Genomic DNA, 8,104 nt, shown 5'->3' with positions numbered 1-8,104 from the left:
TTTTGTGTTCTGTTTTTGGATAAAGTATTTGGTAGACACCTGTTTGTTTAGTTTATTTTTCTTCAGTGTTAATAAACGCCTCTTTCATTATTTGTCTTACATTAATTTTTTGACCCAGTACTTAAACTAGGTCATGAAGGCCTCCAGATAGTATTTTTAAATTTTTTATTTCTTATTTTGAGTCTGTCAGTTTTATTTCATGTACATAGGGCTCTATTTTTAAGTGCACATATATTCACAATGTTATATTTTCTTGATGATTTGACGCATTTATCATTCTGCAATGTTTTTCTTAGTCTCTTGGAACAGTTAACATGCTGTGGTTGTGACCTGTGCCAGACACTATGTTAATAATTTGCACATGAAAAGAAGTTAATTTTCAGGGTAACCGGTGAAATGGGAACTGGGATTGTACTCATTCCTCAGAGAGAAACTGTGTGACAGAAGCTGCCTGGGGTAACAGGACCACTACAAAGGAGAGCAGGAACTGGAGGAAGCCACAGATGATCAGGATGTGAATACATAATCAGATAATCAGCATCTGAGCACACAGGACAGGGAGAGGTAGAGAGCTCTGCTAAAAATAACCATACAACCTCTGTCCCTCCCATCACAGCACTAAAAGAGCCCCTAGTTCACAAACCTTCATAGCTTCTCAGTATTTTCTTTTCATAGCCACATAAAGCTCAGCAACATCATAACTTGGTCTGAATCTCCAAGGAAAAGACCTTGGGCTTTTCCAGCTCTGATATAGTGGAGCCTAACAAGCCATAGAAATGGACTGTTACCTGTGTGCTATTATAGGTAGTTTCTGTACCTTATAAGTACGGAGATAGACCCTGCACATTTGGTTTTCAGTGCTTGTGCCTGGTACAATGAGGAAAAAGAAAAACAAAACATTTTGTGCTCTATGTCAATCATCCCTGTTGGAAAACACTAGAATAAAAAGATCTCATCTTCAATGAATTAGATTCTTACCTTCCATTCAGTTATCTGTGTTCTTATGAACACTCTCTGATTCATACATACTTCTTGAAGTGCACTCAAATTTCTGGCAGCTTTCTCCAACTTTTCCTGAAGGAAAAATTGGGCAAGCAAAGTGCACGAATTTGATTCATTAGACAGTTAATGGGAATACCAGCTCCCTAAGATGTGTTAAAATAACAGTGAATGTTTATTGAGTTTTTACCCTTTTTGAGGGAGCCTGCAGAGAGCTGTATGTGCTATAACATATTGATCTCCTCCCCTGCCCTGAACAGCTTGGTGGCTTTCAACATCCTTTCTATAGTGTGGGAAAAAGACACTCAGAAGGAGTTGAGTAAGTTGCCCAGGTGGGGATAACTGCCCAACACTGGGCGGGGATTGCAATCTCCTCTGTTGATCCAGTCCTAGCTATGTCGCTCAGAACACGGAGCCACAAAAAATACTGCAAGATCTTACAGAATAATGTGCTGAAAAACATCTGATTCCAGGGTATTTAGCATACACAGAACATTATGAATATTTATGGATGAGTCAGAAAGACCAGGATGCCAGCTGAAGTTATCTGAAACAGACAATACAGACATGAGAGTTCTGACATAGTTTGAAGAATAGCATCATGACATCAATTGTAAAGCTTCCATATCAAGATTTTCTGGTAATTTTCAAAACCATGTATCATATTTTCCTTGAAGTAATTTGAATTTGGTCATAGATATCAGAATCAGAAGAATTGTCCTGTCCTCAGCAAACTCAACAAGTACTTTCATGAATTCTCTAATGCTTGCAGGAAAGGGTTCCACCTGATTTTGCAAAAGTTGCATTGTCCAGGCTATATGCCATGTGTTTTTCTAAGCTCTATATATTTCAATGTCCTTAAAGCTCACACAACCCTGGATATATGTAGTAGGAACAGAGGGGGTTGTGTTACAACTACTTGCAAATGGGGAAATTAAAGAAGATATTGAATTACTTACGGCAGACTGTCTACCAAGCCAGACTTAAGATTTCAGCCTCAGCTGCCTGCCTCTGAGGGTGAGAACCATAACCCTCTACTGGTCCTTTCCCTACTACTTGTGTTACAGAAGGAATCAGTAAGTGACACACAGAGAGGCAGCAGAATAGAAGTAAAATAACAAATTTACTCATTGATTAGGGTCGATCACACATAAGCCATGCCTGGATCAACAATGCACTGGATTACAATTCCTCCTTTTATAGGGTTTTACAGCCTTGACTTCATTTGGGTGATTATATTTCATTCTCACAGTTTAAATCACGGTCACAAAATAGTTAATCTTTTCAACTCAGATGTAACAGTTTGTTGCAGTTGGGGAGTTTACCTTTGAGATTTGCCTAGTTATCTATTCTAGCCCATAGGAAGGGGGTGTTCAGGGTCACAGGAGCGAATGTTGGCAATGGTACTTTTTATCTTGACACTTTCATGCTCAGTTTGCTTCAGTCTCTCTGGGAGCTCAAGACCTTGATGTGCCCTTTTATCTTCGGGTCAGACCAAATGCTTCATTCAGCAATTAGTGCCTATTAGTTTTGAGCTAAATGAAACAAACTGCTGTTAGAGACAGCAGAAGCCATTTTATATTGTAATATTTTATAGGTTTTTGCTATTTATAAAAGTCTTCCCTATCACTTGGTGGGAGAGAAACTCAAACAGGAGCATTCTTGTTAAAGGCCTTAGCAGCTCCATGGAGTCTTAAGAGCGCCCCATATGCTGAATAGGGGTCAGGACTGATGTGCCCTTAAGAAGGTTGTGGAGCCTTCATAGAAGCCCAGGTCTGTGCCCTGGGAGAGAACCAGAAGCCAACACTGAGCACGAGCTCCTGAGCTCTACTTGGGCCAGCAAGACTAAGCCGGTTCCTTCCTTTGGCCACCACACAGGCCCACTTTACAAGCTCTCAGGAGACACTCATGAGCTGCCCAGGCCTCTCCCTCCAGACATCGTCATTTCCAAATCTATGATTTTTAGAGTCTTGTTTGAAACTGCCCTGTTCCTCTGTTTTGTTTAGGGATAATCTACATTTTATTCCTAATTACTTTTTTATATTAGGAGGGCCTGGGTTATTTTTCCAATATCCCTGACCCATACTACCCAAATGAAAGTCCCCAGGGGCTGGTGCGACTGACTCCAAGATTGAAATTGAGGGTGACACTCAGGTCCTGGGGCCTGGCTTTATTCCCCCTTTCCTATCTGCCTGTCCTCTGTACGTGCTCTGAGCCTCATGGTTGTGGCTTTTTGTGCAAATCCCTCTGTCTGGATGCCCTGTGTCCTCAGGAGTCCCCTCAGGGAGGCACCACTCCCTCTGCTCCTGAGCTTTCACTGTGGCTACTGTGTCCTTTCTATTGAACTGTAGGATAACCATGGAACTAGAGCTTGGGTTTCTTCCATTTTCAGATCCTACATCAGCAACTGGTACATTGTGGTTACTCACAGTATGCATAGTGTGAAGCAACAAAATATGCAAGTATTTGGTTGCATACGTGTCAGAACAGGGGCAGTCCATGGTAACACGGAGAATGGAGACAGGAGTTTTAGCAGCCTTCTGAATGTCAGCGTGGACCGGATTCAGCAAAGATCTGTCACAAACTTTTTTTCAGAAGAATAATGTGAAAAAAGCTGTTTCAGGGTTATCAACTTAGGTATCAAGGCCCATATTCTCAGGTCTTATGAGCAGCATGGGCGGGTCCCTGCTGAGGCCTGGCTGCACACTCACCTTGTGGCCCTGGCACACGTCCTCCACCAGCACTGTGGTGTGCCCTTGGTGCTGTGGTCCCCACTCACAGCACCAGAGATGAGCTGGTCATCCTCTTCGCAGAAGAGATGTAGCTGCTCCCCATGGGCCTCACACAGCAGCTCCTGCTCTGTCTTCTCCATCTCTTGGATGAGCTCAAGGAGCCTTCCCAAGTAATGACTGTATAACCAGCTTCCTCCTTTGAATGAGACACCACAGCAAGGACATGGGAACACCTTAAGCCATGGTTTCACCTTGCAAAAGGTCTAAATGCCTAAGTAGCTGTAGCTGTGTCCAAAGTGGATATTTGCTGGGTGTTCCATTAGGGTTGAGCACATAAAGCAGTTGGCAATGTCCTTTAGCTTCTCAATCATAGTGGCTGAAACCATGACTTTTCTTGAGAAACTCCAATATTGGATCTGGAGGTGGTGATGAAGCAGCCAGAATTTCCACAAGGATGGAAATGGCCTTTCCTGAGCTTGAGTAAATGTGGTAGCTGCAACTGCCCTCCACAGGTCTGGCAGTTTCCACACTGGAAAAAAGGGAAACGTTTTAATTTAGAAGATGGGCAAATAAGTAGTTGTGTTGTCTAATACTCAGAAAGTATCATTTTGGCAATTTAAATTCAACTTAAATATATTAAATAAAATTTAAAATCCAGTTTCTCAGTCTTGTTAGCCACATTTTGATTGCTTAATAGATCACAGAGCTGGTACTTATAGAACAGCCCAGCCATAGTGTCACCGGCGCTGGGTCTGAAGGGTTCCCAGACACTGAAATAAGGAACCTATCTCACCCTCTTAAAATAAGTTTTCAGGTTCCCTGACTCCCAGCACAGAAAAAGAATTTTCAGCATTCATCAGAAAGAGGCATGAGTAGGATTTATTAGATAGAGATTTTGGGATGAACCCAAGAAGAGGGTGAGGGTACTCAGAGAAGTGAGATACACCACCAAGCTAAAGTAGGGCACATTTAAGCGGGTGTCTTGAAGGTAGGTGATAGGATGTGTGTTTTCACTGTCTCTCAGGTTACATTAGAAGCCCTCTATATGTGTGAAGTCCAGAAACACTGTCTAAAATTGCCAACACTGCTGCTTCCTGAGCTGGAGGAATGGGGGATTTGCAGGTGAAAAGGACTGGGAGTTTACAGGCTACACTAAGAGGACCTTTAGGAACTTAACACTATTTCCTGTAGAAGGAGCATCACAAGCTCGGCTGACCTCCAGAAGCAGGAGAAAAAAATTTTGTCTTAAAGCTGTTTTTCTTAAAAGCATAATTTCAAAGTCTCAAGTTTCTTGCCTCCTTTTAACCTATTATTTTATTTCTTTTATCTTACCACAATAGAACATTCAATCAGGGTAGGAAGTTCTCTTGAGCCAGGGCTTAGAGAAATGGAGAAGCAAGTCAGGCTTCCTGACAAATGTTGGAGCAAGAGCCACAACTCGGTGAGGGAGTGTGAAACACCTTCCCATTCTAATGAGCATCAGAAACAACCAGCACCAGAATTTTTATAAAACTGGTGGTAACACTCAGCCAACTGTGTGCTCTATTAAGGATTCCACTGACAGAGTCAAATTGGACTTCCCCTTCACCCCCAGTGCTGACCCACATAGATCAGAGGCCAATAGGGTTGTAAAGTCTCAATGGAGATTCAACAAAGAGGGCACAAAAGGAACCAAGACACCCAGAAAAAATTTTTATTGTCTTTTCCCCTCCCCTCCTTAAACTAAGGAGAAGAGAAATGGACAAAGGATAAGAGAAGAGAGGTTGGTCCTGGGACCCGAAGATTCCTAGGGACGGAGCTCTAAAGAACCAGGGAGCTTACTTTCTCTTCTTCAGGCCAGGAACTTTCTCTAGGAGATGAGAACACAGGCAGGGAACATAGCAGAGGACATAGAAAAGGTAGAAAGGAGATGAGAGGTCAGGACTCTGAGGAATCTGGGCCCTGGACACCGTCATGTCCATCACTGAGGATCTGAAAACCAGATGTTCTGGAGGAGCCACATCTCTGCCCTTGACTTCTGCAGAAGTGGTTCCTGTGACCCCATCCCTGTTCTCCCCAGACCTTCACTGCACCCCAGGGTTCAGGGCAGAACAGCATGGGGGGAAGTTTTGATGGTGACTTCCTTTTCAATGGCTATACCCAGATTTAAAAACAGAAACTGTAATAGCCTTATACAAATAAGCAGTTCTTGTCTAAATAGGACCAATCTTTTGGAGTCACATAGGATTTCTTCTGCAGGCTTCTGTTCTTTGGTAGTCACTTCCCACAGTGGTACACTAGAACCCTCTCTGTTGGTGCTGGGCTCCTAGGACCAGGGCCTTGCCTTAAGACCATGGGTGTCCATTCTGAGCCTTGGTCACCTTATATTCTGGATCTTCTGAGAAGCGGTGTGGCTTCTGGTGAAAGTGAGAGCAGAGGAAGGGTGAGAGCTGTGAGCAGATTCTTGGGCATTTCCTGGGTAGAGAGCAGGTGCTGTGCTGTCAGGAAACCCTCTCTCCACCCTCACCACACTCTCTCCTGCTCCAACCTCCACCTAGAAGACCCTAGCCTGGGTCTGTCAGAAAGACACCCCCTACCTGCTGCCAGTCCTCTCAGAGTTCCCACTTCCTGGACTGTGAGTGAAGCAACTCCAGTGGAGTCAATTCAGGAGTGAAACTACGGGGAGAGGTGGAGCCAGAGATTCAGGACCAATGAGAGGATTTTGTTCTGAAAGGAAGGGAGAATACAGTGAAAACAGCCTCCTTTCAAGCAGCAAACACAAGGACACAGCAACAACCCAGGAAAATCCCTGTGACCCAGCACAGGCCTGCAGGACAAAATGGAAGCAAGAGAAAAGCTGTACCTTTGGGCAAAAAAGCTGAGAGGAGATTAAATGGGGAGAAGGTCACTAGAGGCCCCTGAAAGAGCCCTGGACCAAGTGTCTCTCTGAGAAGAGTCGGCCCAAGCAGTCCTTGAGCACCTTCCTTGGACTCCTTCAGGCTTCCTTCTCACTCACTTTTCCCTGACCATATGCTCACACCTATGCCCCTCCCTCAATTCCTGACCCCTTCCACATATCTCTATTTTCTTTCCAGGGCATGTTTCACTGAATATTGTTTTTGTTTATGTGGTTTAGTCTCTGCTTCTTCTATGAGCATAACATTCCACAAGGGCAAAGGTCTGTAAGAACATTGTTCACTGAGGGTCCCCAGATTTCTAAGATAGCTTCAGGCGTAGTTATGTGGGTTAAGTGAATGACTCTCTGACTTGCAATAAACATGTGTCTTAGGAGATATGTTCACGTCTGCCTAGCGGTATGTGGTATGAGTGGTATGTGGCTTTGTGCTAATATGTCCTGGACTGCATGTGCATGCATGTTGGGAAGGCAGATGTATTAACATGGCCAACATTATCGGAAAGCACCAGATGTGTGGTGGTTATTGATTTCCAGACTGTCTCTTCTCTTAGTCCTGCAGGACATAATGATGGACTGATGGACTAGACAGGAGCAGATGAAAATGGAAGCAATAGAAAAGCTGTACCTCTAGGAAAGAAGGCTGAAAGGAGATTTAGTAACATCAAAGTGTGAGATAATTGGGAGAACAAACTTTCAGGATGACCAAAGGGAGGAATGTAAGAACCACTCAGAGGCAGGAGGAAGAACATAGGAATAAAGAGAATAACATTAGGTGGAAACTAACTGGAAATATTCATAATGATGGCCCTGGCAAACCACTTCACCAGAGGAAGTCTCAGCGTCCACTGGAAATAATTTGTACATAAATGTCATGAGATAATGAAAGGCAGTTTTTCAATCTCCCTGGATGAGTGATTCACTGACAACAGCTCTAAGGTTGACCTGAGACTGAAGGTGAATAGTTTCCTAGGGTGGGCCCAGAAGCAGTTAGCAATAATGTGCCTAAAGGCAGTTAGATTTTATTGAACACTTGTTCCATGCCAGGGCAATGCTGATATCATGACTTGTCAGTGTTCCTCTCCCAAATAAACACTGTGCAATGCATAATGAAAATTCACTAGAGATTTCAAAGGCAAATTTGAGCAGCATACAGAAAAGAACAGTGTCCTGGAAAATAGGTCAGGGGAGATTCACTACTAAGAAGAAAGGAAGTAGAAAGAGTGAAGAGAAAGCAGTAAAGGCTTAGGGATCTGTGGGACACATATTCCACCATATGCACACTGGGATTCCAGAGGAACAGGAAGCAAAGGAGGAAAAGAAGAATATTTGAAGAAAGAGAAACTAGAAATTTTATAAATTTGTTTAATAGCATTAAGCTGTATCTAGGGAGCTCAACGAATTTCAGCTAGGAAAAACTCACAGAGATCCTCGCCTGGACTTATCTTAAGCAGATGATCAACGATAAAGAATCATGAAG

This window comes from Fukomys damarensis, unplaced genomic scaffold, assembly GCF_012274545.1.
Source record: "Fukomys damarensis isolate Sample0158 unplaced genomic scaffold, DMR_v1.0_HiC HiC_scaffold_10, whole genome shotgun sequence".
Taxonomy (NCBI): domain Eukaryota; kingdom Metazoa; phylum Chordata; class Mammalia; order Rodentia; family Bathyergidae; genus Fukomys; species Fukomys damarensis.
This window is presented reverse-complemented; position numbering follows the sequence as displayed.